This window comes from Cavia porcellus, unplaced genomic scaffold, assembly GCF_034190915.1.
Source record: "Cavia porcellus strain 051 isolate PalLab524CR breed Dunkin Hartley unplaced genomic scaffold, mCavPor4.1 scaffold_3, whole genome shotgun sequence".
Classification (NCBI taxonomy): Eukaryota; Metazoa; Chordata; class Mammalia; order Rodentia; family Caviidae; genus Cavia; species Cavia porcellus.
In genome coordinates, this window is record NW_026947486.1 from 23,105,717 (window position 1) to 23,124,261 (window position 18,545).

Genomic DNA, 18,545 nt, shown 5'->3' on the forward strand with positions numbered 1-18,545 from the left:
TCTTTGCTACCTCTGATCTGAGCTGGTTATTGGTGGTGATGCCCAACAATCACTGATGGAGTGCATGTGAGGGTGGAGCTGGCTGCTGCCTGTAGACCTGAGCTGGTTAATGGTGAGGATCCTCCAAGGTGGCTGCTAGGGTATGACCAGGGGCAGGGCTGGCCACTGCCTTTGGACTTCAGCTGGTTACCAGTGAGAATCCTCCATGATGGCTGTTGGAGTCACTTTGTCATTTTTCTACAGGTTATTTTTCTTAGGTATATTTGAAGGACCTTAAAATGTTTATATACAAAGAAATATTTTTAATTGGATAAATATCTTAGACAATCTATTCAATGAAGATAACTTGCTTCAACTTAATGAAGCCTACCTGTATCATTCACATAGTAGCACACAAACCAGATGTACGTGTTTCATTTTTAAACTTTTTTTTTATTTTAAAGAGAATAAAACCAAACAAAGTACAATAGAATAAAGCCAAACTCAGCAGCACAGCCTGGCAAGCATGAGGTGCTCGGTTTGATCCTTGGTACAAAAAACAAAACAAGACTGTAATTCTGAATAAAACCATTCTGGATTGAGCAAAATCCAAGAACAAGAATCCTGGCTGAGTTTCATAGGTGGTTCTAGCAGAGTTACTAATGGCCTATCTTGCTTTAAAGAGTGCAAAGCAAAAGAAAAGAGCTCTGTTATTGCTTGTTTTTGTTTTCATGTTTAAGCCTTGCTAACCAGAAGTAGCCTTTTGGTCAGCACAGTTTGGTGGCTAGCCACTGATTGGTAGAGCTCATGCCCAAGCCAACATGGTTTTCTGACTTTGTGTTAACTAGTGTATACCTTGGAGATTACATTCACAGTTTATGAATCAGCTCTCAGTCAACCAAGAGGTTGTAGCTCTTTGCTCATGAGTTCTTACCTTATTCATTCCTGAGAATATACTAACTTGAGCAGTGCTGAGTCCTGTTTGATTTTAAATGTCTTTCACCAAACTCTGTTTTAGATTTCAGGATGGTTATCCTCTAATGTATCACACTAGGATTGGAGGCTGGTTGTTCTACTGTTTTAGAATGTGCATATAGGCTTAAGTTCTTCCATATTCTGATCCAAATAACATTACCTTTCTCATCTGGACAGAGTATTTTTATTATGGAGTGAGAGTTGGAGATGAGTGTATGAGCTGAACTTGCTGCTTAGTTTCCCTTATTTGCTGAGTACATTTTCTACAACAGGTATAAAGGTAAATACTATCCAAAAAGGGATGATTTAAATCTTTTCATGGTCCAGAAAATGAAGGAGTTTCCTCCCACTTCCTTAATGATGTTATAGTCAGGTGTAAGAGACAAACATATGCATTGAAAAGCATAAAAATTGCTGTAGGTTATGAATCCAAAATCTGTGACAGTAGTCAGAAAGGAAGGTGGGACAAAATCCAAAAATTTCAAGATAAATTTTGGAAAGGAATGGCCAACAAATGAAAAGAAAAATGAGGGGATTATGTCATTTTGAGTGTGAAAACACTCACCTAGACTTGATAGCTCAGTTCATTATATTTATATCTTTGGCTCTTTCCAGATAAACATGAAAACTGAACTAAACGTTTACTATCAGTGTGATCTGACTGGCACAGCCCCAATGAAACAGGAGACGCTTCAGGTGGTAACAGGAACTGCCAACTTTATTGTTGCGGGTTCTGGCTTATATATCTGACTGTGGCCAATCAGGCTGCCACGAGGGCTGCCATGAGGAGGAAGGGCTGGGATGAGACGCGGGCTCTGGCTAATATACTCAGCTGTGGTGAATACGAAGTGAGTACGGGGTGGCTAATTTGGAGAGGGACGTAGCGCATTGCGGAAGCTGGCGTGGTCCTTAGTCCCGGGTGGGGTATGATATGTTGAGCGCCTATGCCCAACAGTGATCTTTTCTAAATTCCTTCCTGTGTGCAGTTTTCTAATCTGATTTTGAGGATCATAGCAGTACCTAGTTGAAAGTGTTAACTCTGTTGAGAATTCTTTCATTTTCCCCTAAATCCCCAATGCTTATCTTTCATAGCATTCCTCCCAATTTCAATGAATTATCAGTCTACATATAGATATCTATCTACATGGATTCCCAAATCTCATTTTTGTTTTCATTCTTATTGGTATATATTTGTGACATGTAATTACAATTAAATTAGGAAGTCTTTATTTTAAAGAGAAAAAAAACAGGAAAACCTAAAAGCAAACAAGACAACAAAAGGAAAATGACAACAACAATAACAAAATAACAAGGGTTATAGGATTTCAAAGCAAGATGATCAGAATTTTACAATGCTTGTTATAGTGTATATTGTTATCTTCAAAATACTTTGTCAGGTTATCAGATACAGGCATGCAAAATTGATCAAACAGTATAATTTCTCTTTGAGCAGTTTCTTTCCCTTTTACTGTATCTATGGTGACTTTTGGATCTTATTTACTCTTTCAGTTTCTTACACTTGCAAGGCAATACAGTGTTTATACATGCAAGTCTGATTTATTTCACTTATGAGTATGGTTTCTGGTTGCATTCATTTACTTATAAAAGCCTGTGTTTATCATTCTTTATGACTGAGTAGTATTCCATTGTATAAAAGCACCACATCTTTTTTATGCATTCCTTACTTGAAGGCCATGTGGATTATTTCCAAGATCTGGCTGCTACAAATTGTGCAGCTATAAACATGGGTGCACATATATCACCGTGGTATGATGTTTACAATTCTTCTGGGAAAATACCCCGAAGGGGATTATCGATTATCTGGGTTAAAAATTAGGAAATACTAATCACTGTGATCCATTTTATCCTTCTCTACCTTGTCCTCTTCCTTCCCTCCTCCCAGATTGCCTTCCCCATCTCCAAAATGTCTACCTTCCTGTTTCTTCTTTATTTTGCTCTTCAATTATCTATATTTTGGATTTCTCATATATGAGAAATCATGACATATTTAATTTTATCTTATTTATTTTGCTTAACAGTATTGTCTCAAGATCCATCTATTTTCCTACAAATGGCTCAAGTTTATCCTTCTTTATGATTGATATATATCACAATTTTATCCATTCATCTGTTGGTGGATACCTAGGCTGTGTCCATAATTTAGGTATTGTGATTTGTGCTGCTGTAATCACGGATATGCTTGTATCACTATATTACAATGTCTTTTATTCTTTCAGAAAGGTCCCCAGGAGAGGTGTAACTAAACTAAATAAATTTCATTTCTTCTTTCCGTTTCTTGAGAAATCTGCATACTGACTTCCAAAGTGGTTGTACTAGTTTATATTCCCACCAACAATTTAGAAGTATTCATTCTTTCTCACATCCTTCCTAGTATTTCTGGTTCTTTATGCCCTTGATCATATCCATTCCTAATGGCATAAAATAGGATATCAGCGTTTTGATTTACTTTTAGTTTATGGGCAAATATCTTGAACATTAATTCTTTTTCCTTTTTATTGGTACTGGGGATTGAACTCACGACTGCCTGCTTGCACGGCAGGCGCATAATGCCACTAAGCTAACTATTGAGGACAAGTTAATAAAGGAAAATAAGGAGCTCAAAGATTCAAATTCCCAGTTCCAGACATATATAAATGATCTAAAACTTTATAAGTATGTCCTGAAAGAGAATTTCCTCTCCTTTAGGCACAGGGCTGAGACTGAAGAAACACAAACATAGGCCCTCAAAGTTAAATGGGCTGAAATACATTGTAAGTTAAATGCTTAGCTATTGTAATCCCAAATATTGTATAAGTCATTCAAATTTTGTAATCCCTTTTGTAGTCTTCCTCACAATCCAAAAAGTTATGTTTACAATTCCATTGAGACGTTATTGGAATCCCAGCAAGTTAATTCCAATCTACCGCCTCCAATGCAACCCATGATGAGAGAAAAGACACCAAGACATATTCCAAGTTAAGGGCAGCCTAGGGGTCCTAAGTCCAATCCCAGTGAGGATGTGCCCACAAAGGCCTTGATCCTAGGGTTCTCGCAAGCATTGATTATCTTGTGAAGAAGGGGGTAGCTCAAGGATGAGTGACAGTGAGGGTGGCAGGAATTATTTGAGTAACTTGAGCTGGGGAGCCAGATAGGGAGAAAAGCATCCCTGCAAAATGCAGAGATAAGGATATACTGAAGGATCAACTTGCATAATTCAATTAGGGTAGCAACTGAATTATTTTAGGAGGCCGTTGCTTTGGTTTTTGATATGTAAACTTTTGTGCCTTGGGAAGTCATAGGCTCTTTACCTTGAGGCTCATAAATAGTTGACTGACTCTACCATCCCGCTGTGCTTATATATTTGAGAGAGAGCACTATGGGAAGAAACAGGAGCCTGTCTGAGGGCTTTAGAGATTATATACCAGTACCTCAGCTAGCCTTATTTGCAATGCTTACAGCCAATTGAAGAGAGAAGGGACTACCACAGTCGGCTCTGTACATATCAGTATAAGGAAGTAAGTCTCCATATAATCAAAGTTGCAGCAGTTGTTCTGCATTCAAGGGGAATCACTCAAGTGTCTCCCACACTTCGCCTCAAAGTGTATCTGAAGTCAACGTGAGGGGACTGATTGGAAGAGAATATGATCTCACAAATTAGGAGATTCTTGGGAGAATGCTGATGGCTGAGGATATTGAACTCCTGGATACTGAGATTATTTTGCCAGAGGAAAGGATTTCTCCACTACAGTGGCAGAAGCATCCCCACTTCAACCCCCTGCAGGGTTGGCCTCTTCTTGTATCCCTGAGGAAACTAATCTTGTATTAAATAAGCACGATATGCTCCTCAGGACCCACACTCACCTCCCACTTTGCCTCTAAGCCTATGATCAAGCTGAAATCACAGAAGGCTCCTCAGGATGAGGTACATAGTGTGACTTATGAGGAAGTCCTCTATTCTCCCAAAGAACTTCTTGAATTTTCTCTTTTTAGCAGGAACCTGATGAGCAAGCGTGGGAATGGATTTAATAGGTGTAGGGTAATGGTAGCAAAAACGTTCATCTGGATCAGGGAGATTTTGCTGATATGAGTCTATTAATTAGATTAGGATTTAATGTTACAGCTCGTGTAGTAAATGAGGTGATAGCAGTTTATTTCTCTGGTTGGCAGAACTATGGATCAAAAGATGGCCCACTGTGACTGAGTTAGGAATGCCTGATACTCCATAATTTACTGTTGAGTACGTTCAAAAGCTCATGGAACTGTGACTGCTGGAGTGGATTTGGTATTTCAAATCTTATCCTCCATACTGAGATGATCCATAAAATGTACCCTTCACTAATATCGTGAGAAACAGACTGATGAGGATAGCACCAGCATCCTTGAAGAGCCCTGTCATTGCTCTTCTCTGTATGCCGGAACTTGCAGTGGCAACATCTGGCGAACTTAAGGGAAATGGGTTTAACTGGATCCCAGACAGCCAGTAGTAAAGTGGTAGAAGTTAATCACCAAAGGCAAATGAACACACCATAATGGGCAGCACAAGCAGAGAAATGATCATAATGGTCTGATTTCTGTAGAACTGTGGTGTTGGCTATTAGCCATGGTGTTCCCAAAAGTGAAATAGACAGAAAACCCACACAGTTTTTACTAGATTTATATAACTGAAAAAATTTAAGGGCAAGTAAACAGGAACCTACTTCAAATCATAGTAACAGAGAAGCATGACCCCTCAACAATTCCCAAATTTGAGCCAGTTTACAAGCCCATGAATGAAGAATGAAGGGGGTGCTATGTCTTCTTGAGGAAGGACCCTGGTAGACCACCAAAAATTTAGACAATCAATCTTTTGTCCATCCTTCCCCAAAGGGGATGAAGGCCTTTTACCAGGATAACTGTACAATGGGGGAAAGGAAATGATCAAACATTTCAGGACACTGGTTCTGCATTAACACTAATTCCAGGGGATCCAAAATATCATTGTGGCCCTCTAGTATGAGTAGGAGGCTATGGAGTTTTAGCAAAATTATGAATCATAGTGGGTCAGGTAAGCCCTCATATCCATCCTGTTATTGTTTCCCATGTTCCAGAATACATAATTACAATGGATATTGTCATGGTTTATGTCTGTGGCTCCCAGGCCTCATGAGTTTGCATTGTGCATTTGTGATTGGTTTATTGTCTAGTGCTTGGATTGATGGTGTCAGTGCTAAAAAAATCCTCATGTTAGTTTCATAACCTGTAGTGTGTGGGCTATTATGGTTGGAAAGGCCAAGTGGAACCCATGTGAGTTGCCTTTACCTCATAAAATAGTAAATGAAAAATATATCTCATCCCAGGAGGTATTGCAGAGATTAGTGTCACTACCAAGGACTTGATGAATGAAGGGGTTGTGTTTTCCACCACATCTCCATTTGATTCTTCCATTTGGTCTGTGCAGAAGATAGATGAGCACTGGAGAATGATGCTGGATTACTATAAACTGAATCAAGTGGTGACTCTAATTACAGCTGCTGTACCAGATGTGGTTTACTTGAGCAGATTAACACAACTCCTGGTACTTGGTCTGCAGCTATTAATTTGACAAATGCCTTTTTCTCCATGTATATCCATAAGACTCACCAGAAATAATTTGCTTTCAGCTGGCAAGGCCAGCAGTACACCTTCACTGTACTACTGCAATGTTATATTAGTTCTCCAGCCCTGTGTCACAATTTAGTTTGCAAGGATCTTGATCATCTCTCCCACAAGGTTATCACACTGGCCCATTGCATTGATGATATTATGCTGGTTGGACCAAGTGAGCAGGAGACAGTGACCATTCTGGATTTGTCAGTATACCTCAATGAAATTTTTAAAAGTCTAGTGGTGTGAGCTATGTAGAGAGATCCCTTCTATCATAAAAATAATGTTGCATCTGGCTTCCTCTAGCAAAAAATAAAAAATAAACAGGCACAGTGCCTGGCGGCCCTGTTTGGATTTTGGATACAACACATTTGCTCACTTCAGTGTTTTACTCTAACCCATTTACCAAGTGATCAGAAAACTGTTAGTATTTAGTGGGGTGCAGAATAAGAAAAGGTTCTGCAGCAGGTCCAGGCTGCTGTACCATTTGGGCCATAGATCCAGCAGATCCAGTCATACTTGAAGTGTCAGAGGTAGGTGGAAATGCTCTTTGGAGTCTCTGGAACACCCCCGTGGATGGATTGCAGTGGAGACCTTTAGGATTTTGGAGCAAAGCTCTGTTATCATTTTCAGACAAGTACTCTTTTGTTGAAACATATCTTTTGGCCTGCTTCTGGGCCTGAAGGGAAACTAACTATCTGACCATTCTTTGAACACCAGGTTGCCATGCAACCTGTGTTTCCCATCAGGAACTGGACACTATCTGATTCACTGAGTCATAAAGTGAGACATGCACAGCAATAATCTGTCTGTAAATGTAAATGGCATATATGTGATCAAGCCAGTGCAAGTCCAGAGGCACAAAGAAGTTACTTGAAGAACTTGCCAGTGCCCACAGCTCCAATTCTTGCTATAACGCCTTCTGTCTCCCATCATGAACTTATAACCTCATGTTATAAGTTATACCTTATGATCAGCTGTCAGAAGAAGAGAAGGCTAGGGCCTGATTTACTGATGGTTCTGCATGTTATGCAGGCACCACACAAACGTGGACAGCTGCAGCATTATAGCGCCCTCTTAGACAAAACTTCAGGCAGTGCATCTGAAAGGAAAAATTACCCAATGTGTGACTGGATCCTGATTCATGTGATATACCCAATGATTTGGCTGGTTCATCAGGAATTTAAAAGGAACATGACTGGAAAATTGGTGACAAAATTATTTTGGGAATAGGTGTATGGATAGACCTCTCCACTCTGGCAAGGGATGTAAAAATGTGTGTGTCCTGTGTAAATGCTCACAAGAAAGTGGGCTCAGCCGAAAAGGGTTTTAACAGTCAAGTGGATAGTATCAGCCATTTATAGATAGCAGTCAATCACTTTCTTTAGGCACTCCCATTACTGCCTAATGGCCTCATGAACATAGTGGTAATGGTGATGGAGGATATGCTTGGGCTAAGCAGCATGGACCCTCACTAACCAAGGTTTAACTGGCTACAATCACTGCTGAATGCTTAATATGCCAGCAGTGGAGACTGACACTGAGTCTACAATATGGCACCATTCCCTGGGATGATCATTCTGTTACCTGGCATCAAGTTGGTTATATTAGATTGCTTCCATCCCGGAAAGGACAGCACTTTGTATTTACTGGCACGGACACTTGTTCTAGATATGGATTTCACTTCTCTTCATATAATGCTTCTGTCAAAACAACCATCCACAGACTTAGAGAATGCCTTCTCCACTATCATGGAATTCGATACAACATTGCCTCTGACCAAGCAAAACATTTTATAGCCAAATAAGTGAGACAATGGGTCTCATGTATGGAATTCTCTGATCTTACCGTGTTCCTTACCATCCCAAAGCAGCTGGATTGATAACAATGTGGAATGATCTTTTGAAGATGCAGTTGTAGTGCCAGCTAGGTGGCAATATCTTGCAGGGCTGGGGCAGAAAATGTAGTATATGCTTTGAACCAGCATCTACTGTATGGTACTATGTCTCTCCTAGTCAGGTTTCACAGGTCCAGGGATCAGAGGTACAAGTTTTAATGGTACCACTGACCATTACCTCTAGTGATCCACTAGCAAAATTTTTGCTTCCTATTCCCACAACCTTATCATCTCCTGGCCAAAAGTCTTAGTTCCAGAGGGGTATTAAGGCTTGTTTCAGGAAGCACAACAATGATTCCATTGAACTGGAAGCTATCTTTCCCCTGGTCATTGAGGTCTCATTACGCTTCTGATTAAGCAAGCTAAAAAGGAGTTACAGTGTTGGCAGTCGTGACTATCAGTGGGAAACTGGACTATTACTGCACAGTGGAGGAAAGGAAGAATATACTTGGAGTACAGAAGATCCCTTAGGCTGCATCCTAGTATTGCCATTTCCTGTTATTAAGATCAGGGGGGAAGTACAGCTACCCAATCCAGGCAGGATGACAAATTGTCCTGAACTTTCACAAATGAAAGCATGAGTCACCCCACCAGGGAAAAAGCTAGGACCTACTGAGGTGTTCGCTGAAGGCCAAGGGCATACAGAATGTATGGTAGGAGAAAGTAGTTTCAAATACCTTGACCAGCTACAGAAACAAGGTTTGTAATCATAATAATTCTAATATACTTCCAATGTGATATAATGCTGATGGACTCAATATGTTTTTTAATTTTTATTTTTAAAGAATAAAATCAAGCAAAATAAAACAGAATAAAGTCAATCACAACAAAAACAGTGTAAGTGATACAGAATTTCAAAACAAGAGAATAAAAAATCAACAATGGCTACCATAATGCCTCTTGTTGTCTTCAAAATAGCTATCCATATCATCAGACGTAGTAAAATCAAACAAAACAAAACAGAATAAAACTAATAAAAACAAAATGATGAATGCAATTCAGGACTTCAAAACAAGATAATAGTAAATCCATAATGGCTACCATAATATATCTTGAGATCTTTGAAATAGCTGCCCATGCCATTGGATACAATAAATCTAAACAACCCTTAAGACAACAATATGCAATATAACAAATATTGTTAAATTCTTATCTTGTTTTGAAAGCCTATATTGCTATTGTTTTGGGGTTTTTTTGTTGTTTGTCTCTTGCTTTTTGCTTTTCTTTTCTGTGTTTTATTTATTTATTTTTTGTCTTTTAAATAAAATTTTAAAAATCAAACAAGACAAAACAGAATAAAACCAGGGCAAAAATTGAAAATGATACAGGACTTTAAAACAAGATAATAGGAAATTAACAATGGCTACCACCTAAAGAAAGAGATCCTCCATGGACGTTATGTTGCCTATTGTTATCCTCTAAGTAGATGATCAGACTACCGGCTCTAGGCCTGCAAAGTCAGTGAAACACTAAACCCTACAAAGCATTAAGTTGTATTTTATTTTAATAGATATCATCTCAGCCTGTGTTTCTCTGGATCAGCTGGTCGCTTATGAGGATGGGGTGGGGGGTTTGGCTCTTCAATATTGGTTTTGAAGTATTATTAAATCTATGTTATCATGTTCACATTATGAAATGTTAGAAGGCAAAGAGAATTTGCCTTCTATTCTGTGAAGTAATTAGTGCATTTCTGTTTGCACACAGGACAGTTGTAACATATTAGGTGTAATTAAAACTTGTCTTTGTATCTAGAGACTACAGTATAAAGACATGTCTGATTTTCAAGTTGACAAGTGGTGGATTGTGATAGTTAATTGATTGTGTTAACTTGAGCAGGAAATTCCCAAATAAATTAGATCAGCATAGTTCTGGGTACTGAACACAGAAGACCCAACCTGGGTGTGAAGAGCACTACCAAATAGGCTTCTGGCCTGAGTGGAATAAAAGGAAAGTGAAGAAAGAAGACTTGCATCTGTTTCTTTGGCAGAGCTCCAATATTCACCTTCCCCTTGGATACTGTCTCCTGGCTTTCACAGCAGATCCTTCAGCCTTTCAGCACAGACTCTTCAGCTTTCTGAAATGGACTCATGCAGGAAGCTACAGTGGTCTCGGGCCTTTGCCTGTTTCCTCCTGATCTCCAGCATAGCGATGACCCTTTTGCACCATTCCACACGTGACTCTGCAGGCGGCCGTTGTAGGTCTATCTTGTAAATCCTCATATATTTCTATATCTTGTATTAAACTTGTTTGTCTAGTAAGCACTGACTGATACACCATATATAACAGTGTGTGTGTGTGTGTGTGTATGTAATTATCACTGAAATGGTACATCTTCTATGATATATGACCTTTGCAGAGAAGTTTTTTAAATCTCTGTTCTTGATTTTCCTTTCTTTAAGATACTGAATATTTCAACTGTGGATATTCCTTATTTAATGACCTAACATGTTAAATGACTGCTTATACTTATTTCCAAGGTGTACTTTTCAGACTTAGGACCCAGAACTCAGATTTGCAACCCATCTATTTTTGTACAGTTCTGTACATCTTTTTAAATAGAGCTTCAGTGTCTTTTTTTGGTATAGTATACCTTGTTTATGCAGTACTGTAATTTTTGCTGATTGTACTATGCAGTACAGTATTGCAGTTTTATGTTCTATTATACATTGTAGGTACTACATGTAACAGCTGTCCAAATGAAAAAGCAAAGCCATCAAGTTGGAGTTTTCTTTGACCATTTCTTTGTTCTGAATATTGTAATGTGTGCACTATTTACAATTCTTCATTTAGCCACCAATTAATTTGATGACTAGTTGCAGATATAGAACCTGGATGTTAAATGAGTAATGTCTGTACTCCTCAAAGATGATGTGATGATTAAAGTGTCATAATAATACACGTAGAAATACTTTTATGAATTACTATGGTATATATACATGTTACATACTCTCTGTGAAAAATCTCTGTACTATATGTATGAGTTATGAGTAATTATGAATAATTTTAGTAAATGAATACAGTTTTTGAGCCCAAATCCTACAATGCAATACTGAGTGTTTAATATATTTCATTGTACCAATGAGTTTTTATGACCTTTTCCTTTTCCCCACTTGTTTTTTTTTTTTTTTGTAAATGCTGAGACTATTACTTAGAAAAAATGCTCCACCATTGAGTCATATCCCCAACTCTTGTATAAACTTAACCTGCTCAGGGTTAAGTGACACTACACTAGGAACTCAAGATTCAAATGGTCAATCAGGGTCCTCAAGATTTAAATGTTTGAAAAAGTATCTTTTTTCTTAATGAAGTCGTAATATAATAAGGAAACAACTCTGAAAACAAATTACTACAAGAACTATCTATGACAATGTAGTAAAAGTGCATATTAAATATGGTGTGGTTCTTATACAGATACTCCCAAATCTTTTTTGTTTTGTTTTGTTTTGTTTTGTTTTGTTTTGGTACTGGGGTCCAAATCTTTTTAACTTCTCAGCTTCTTATTCTATTAATTTCCATAGCTTCCTATGTTTTTAGTCTCCTTCCTGTCCAGAAACAAATCTGTGCTACTCTGTGACAGTCATAGTTTAGTGAGTCAGATGAGTACTTTAAGGAATTGTAGAATTCACAGTAAAATTTTGTTTTAAAGTTAAATGGGAAGAGATAGTAATTGATATCATTATAGGGTGATGTGCCTGACCTCAATTACTGAGAAAGTGACAATTTTATTCACTTAATTAAGGAACCAGAGAGTAGAGAAAGCATTAGGGAAGGGTGACTTTGCAAGGGCAGGTTCGGATGTGTATATAATAGTAATGTTTAATACTCTGTATTTCCCTTGAATTGGAAGAGGCTAATTGCAGAAAGAATAGCCTCTATCAGAATGATATCAGGTCAAATTCTGTTCTGCTATGCATGAACTCTAGCATGCATAGCAGACAGAGAAATTATTTATGTATTATAGATTCCATTTGCCCAACGTTATTACTAAAACTAAAAACAACATTACATCTGGGTGCAGTGGTGTGTTCCTTTAATTCCAGCTACCTGTCAGGCTGAGGTTAAAAGGACCACTTAAGCCCAGAGGTTGAAAGACAATCTGGGTAACATAGCAAGATTTCATTTTTGAGTACTACTTGCTGTCCTATTTCAGCCATGTTTAAAAGTAATTTTAACTCACTGACCTCTCAAAATCTGTCTTAAAAACTGTGAAACAGAATATATCACAGCGATTGAGAACACAGATTCTGGAGTTGGATTTTCTGAGTTTGAAACACAGTGCTAACCCTTGCATACAGTAGGAGAGTGAGCAAACTTTGAGTTCCCAATTTTTCATCTATGAGATGGCATAATAAGTACTGTCAACCTCACAATTTTCATGAAAACTCAAGGACTTGATCAATATGTTAAATGGTATAGAACAGTGCCTGAAACACAATTACTAAATGTCGGCTAAATATATTTCAAAATATAGTTCAAAGCTCATTGCATATCTCATAGGATATGAAATTAATTACAGTAGTTATTGTCACTATAATTTCTTCAAAAATTCTGGTTTTTGAAAATATTCATGTATGTCTTCATAGCTTAGAATTATCTTTAAAGTGAAATTATGCTGTTGGGTCCTACAGTTTCTTGAAATGCTTGTCTGACTCACCCTCTGAACTGTAATCACAGTGAAATGGCAGCATGGCTGACTCAGGACTGCTAATCTGAAGGCATCTGATTGTCTGAAGTGTGAGTCTTAACACGCACCAGTTTCCTATGGTCTGAGAAGCCTAACATCATAATCTTCAGAGCACTAACACTATGCATTGCCTTATTAAGCATGTGCCCCCCACACTGAGGATCATCATAAAGTCCTCAGATCATCAAGTTTGTTCTTTCCGTTAGAAGTTCCTCTGACAGGGTCAGAGGTTTGGCTCAGCAGTATGAGTCCCGCCTGGCAGGCGCGAGGTCATGAATTTGATCCCTGGTAACAAAAAATAAATAAAAAAAAAGAAATTCCTCTGACATTACCTCTGTCTGACATTTCTGTCCATGCTGTTGCCCTTTGACATCAGAAACATATATGTTGCATCCTCTGGCAAGGTGCTACCATATTAGGACTAGTCATGAGACGAATTTTGAATTTGTGAATTTTGAACACCCTGACAGAATGCAAATCCCTAATAACAGATAAAATATATTAAAACAGAGGCATTGATTTTAGATTGGAAACAGGAGTTTGTCATTTAAATGTAAGAAACAGGGTCATGTTCAGTATTCTTTGTACAAGTCTGCAGCCACCCATCACTATACCCACGTTTTACAGCCTCACTGGGGTCCCTCATTATTACCTAGAAATCTTGCTGTTTCCACAGTAAGTTCTTTCCTTTGTTCCACAGAGCTATTGACGTACTGCTCTCCTTTCTCTCAATCTTTTACCTTACACTTTCTCACCTCAGTGGATAAGTCAGACTCTTACTTCTACAGGGGAAACAAATCTCTCAAGTTTAACGTATTTCAGGTTCATGACACAAACCTCAAACCTCCCTGGAACCCTAATCCAGTCTTTTCTTTTTCTGTGCTGGTAAAATGGAGGCGGTAATCCTCTCCCTTTCCAAGATAAATTCCTTCCCTAGGTTCCGCTTCCAAAGTCTTTTCACTATCTGCGATTCTTTTTCAATTTGATACTGCTACTACCTATGTCTGCAGGCTTTCCCTCTGCACTGGCTCCTACTCATCAAGAAATAAAGGTGCCCAGCTTACTGACACCTTAAAAACACTAAAATGCTTCTTCAATTGCCTTTGAGCTACTATTTTCCCTCCTTCCTCTCCGCTCTTTTGAATAGCTTGAATGAATTGTTTAGATTCATTGAATCCAGTTCCTCATCTCCCACTCATTCCTTAGCCCTCTGTCATTTGCCCTACCACCACCTCGCCACTCTGACGGTTTTCTAAGGTGTCACCATTACTGTACTGCTTCATATTCTTCACAATTCTCTCCTTAAAATATCGTGTACTCTCAATTGGTCACTTCAATTTCTGCTGGTTTCCACCCCATGTTTTGATGGCTGTTCCTTCCTACTCCAATGACTTTTATATGCACTTCTCCCTCTGCTCATCCCAGATATGTTTTAACAGCTTATTAAATATCACAAGTTTTCTCTCATATGTGGAAGCTAAAAGAGTCAACTTCAAAACAGAATAGTGATTTACTAGATATTAAGAAGGGGTGTAGAGGGATGGCAAAAAGATTGGATCTGACAGTGCTTGCTATAGTCACATAAGGAAATGTCACATTGAACTCCATTAACCTGAACAGTGGACACATATTAATACACATTTATTTAAATAAAGGAAAATGATATAGTTATTATGAACTTCACTTTTTAAATTATGTAATTCAGTGTTTGCTAGTATATTTTCAGAATCATAACTTGATTTTTAAACATGTCCATAATCCTTCCAAAACCTTGTACTCATTAAAAGTCAATCACATTTCCCTCTCCCCTAGTTATAAGTAACTGTTAACCTACTTTAATATTCAATAAATTTGCCCACATTAGGTGTTGCATATAAGACATATATTTCTTTCACTTAGCATATTTTCAAGATTCACCCATGTTAAAACATATATCTATACTTTTTAATAGCAACTGAAATAAAAAAGCAACTCTAGGAAGCTTTAAAGGAATTCAAACCAGAAATAATCTCACAGGTAAAAGAAGAAATGATAAATGGAAGAGACCCTGAACATATCTAAAGAAGAAACAGTTAAAAAACTGGAGGAACTAAACAAAAAGAATTTTAGACCTCAAAGACAAGATTGCAGCTAGTGAACAGGAAAGGCAACATCTTTTAAAAATAACAAGGAATCAGGAAATAACAATTCAACAACTGCAAGATGATGAAAAGAACAACAACATACGATTGATAGGGATAAATGAAAAAAAGGGGGATGACATAAAGGATGTCAAGAGGACATTTAGAGAAGAAATAGCTGAAAATTTTCCAAACATAAGAATGGAAACTGACATAAAGATCAGTGAAGTATATAGAACTCCAAATAGCCATAACCAAAATAAAACTACACACAGACAAATAATAATCACCATCTCAGAAATCCAACATAAAATAGAATATTAAAAGCTGTCAGAGAGAAAAGACAGATCACCTATAAAGGAAAACCTATCAAATCACAGCCGACTTCTCAGCACAAACAATAAAGTGAAGAACAACATGGAGTGAAGTATTTCAGATCTTAAAGGAAAATGATTTCTAACCTAGACTGATGTACCCTGAAAAACTGTCCTTCAAAATTGATGGAGAAATAAGATACTTCCATGACCGAGAACAGCTGAAGAACTTCATGATCATCAAGCCAACCCTGCAAAGAATACTGAAAGACAGTTTAGACACACTTAGGAAAAAACCACTAAACAAGGTAGACAAGTAAACAGAATTGAAAGAGAAAGACTGAAACAGCAGAAATATAACATGTCCGTAATAAACCAACATATAAGAGATATAACCATTAATGTAAATGGTCTCAATGTACCAAGAAACAGACTGGCAGAATGGATCAAGAATCAACATTCAACCACATGCTGTCTAAAGAAATCCATCTAACACAAAAGGATACTCACAGACTGAAATTCAAATGATGGAAAACAATACTTCATGCAACAGGAACCCAAAAAAAGCAGGGGTAGCTATTCTGTTTGCAGACAATGTGAACTTCAAGCCAATAATGATCTGAAGAGATAAAGAAAGTCATTACATACAGGTTAGGGGAAAACTTCAAGAGGAAGCATTAACTATCTTAAATATATATGCACCAAATTCCAGAGCACCCAGGTATATAAAGGAAGTATTAACAGAAATGAAAAACCAAATTAGCAGTAAAAAAATTATAATAGAAGACCTTAACATACCACGGACACAAAGGACAGTTCCACCAGACAGAAAATCAGCGTAGAAATAATAGAACTGAACCATACATGTGAACAAATGGTCTTGATAGATATACACAGAGTGTTCCACCCAACAACATCAGAATACACATTGTTCTCAGCAGTACATGGGACATTCTCTAAAATGGACCATATATTAGCCCACAGAACATATTTAAATAAATGCAAAATAGTTGAAATCATTCCTTGCATGTTATTGGAGCATAGTGACATGAAATTAGAAATTAATGATAAAAGATACAGCAAAAATCCTACAAACACATGGAAACTGAATAACACACTATTGAGTAACCAGTTAGTCACAGGGGAAATTAAACAAAAAATTAAGGCATCCCGACAAGCAAACGAAAATACAAATACAACTTACCGGAATCTGTGGGATGCAATGAAAGCTGTTCTCAGAGGAAAATTTGTTGCACTGAGTTTCCATATCAGGAAAACAGAATGAATACAAATAAATAACCTAATGGTACACCTCAAACATCTAGAAAAAGAAGAGCAAGTCAAACCCAAAGCCAGAAGAAGGGAGGAAATTATAAAAATCAAAGCAGAAATTCATGCAATAGAGACTAAGAAAATAATCCAAACAATCAATGAATCAAAGAGTTGGTTCTTTGAAAGAATAAATAAAATTGATAAGTGCCTAGCCAACCTTATTTTGAAAAGGGAAGAAAAAGCTCAAATTCATGCAATAAGGAATGAAAAAGGTGAAATCACTACAGACTCTGTAGATATACAGAAGATCATCAACACCTATTTGGAAAACCTCTACTCTCAAAGGTTTGATAACACAGAAGAAATAGACAGATTCTTAGAAACATATGAAGTGCCACAGCTAGGTCAAGAAGATGTAAAACTATGGAATAATCCAACTCCTATTAATGAAATTGATAATTAATTAAGTCCTTACCTAGAAAGAAGAGCCTAGGCCCAGACGGATTCACTGCAGAATTCTACAAAAAATACAAAGAAGACTTAATGGTGACACTCCGCAAACTCTTCAATGAAATTGAAACGGAAGCAATCCTTCCTAAATCATTCCTGGAAGCAAATATTACTCTAGTACAAAAACCTGAGAAAGACCCAACTAAAAAAGAGGACTATAGACAGATCTCCCTAATGAACACAGATGCAAAAATCCTCAATAAAATATTGGCAAATAGGATGCAGCAAATCATCAAGAAGATTATACATCATGACCAAGTGAGATTCATCCCAGAAATGTAGGTATGGTTCAACATACATAAATCAATAAATGTAATCCACTATATCAATAAAGCCAAAAGTAAGAATCACATGATCATTTCTATAGATGGAGAAAAAGCTTTTGATAAGGTCCAACATGCATTTATGATAAGAACCTTACAGAAAATTGGAATAGATGGTCTTTTCCTCAATATAATAAAGGTTATCTATGACAAATCAACAGCCAGTATTATACTAAATGGCACAAAACTGAAGACTTTTACCTTAAAATCAGGCACAATACATAGATGTCTCTTATCATTGCTCCTATTTAATATTTAATATAGTACTTGAAATACTAGCCAGAGCAATTAGACAAGAGAGAAATAAGAGGGGTAAAGACAGGAAACGAAGAAGTTAAATTATCATTGTTTGCAGATGACATGATACTCTACAAAGAAGACCCCCAAAACTCCATTGAAAGACTCCAAGATATAAAAAATAAATTCAGAAATGCAGCTGGATACAAAACTAATACTCAAAAATCAATAGCATTTCTATATACTAACAACAAAATCACCGAGAAAGAAATAAGAGAAGCCATACTCTTTACACTAGCAACCAAAGAAATGAAATATTTAGGAATTATTCTCACGAAAGAAGTGAAAGACCTATACAGGGAAAATTATAATACACTGAAAAAAGAAATTGAATATGATTTTAGAAAATGGACAGACATCCCTTGCTCATGGATAAGAAGAATAAATATTGTAAAAATGGCTATTCTCCCAAATCTGCTATACAGATTCAATGCAATCCCAATAAAAATACCATCAACATACCTCGTGGATCTAGAGAAATCGCTCCTAAAATTCTCTGGAGCCAGAAGAGACCTAGAATATCAAGACAGTTATAAATAGCAAAGGCAAGGC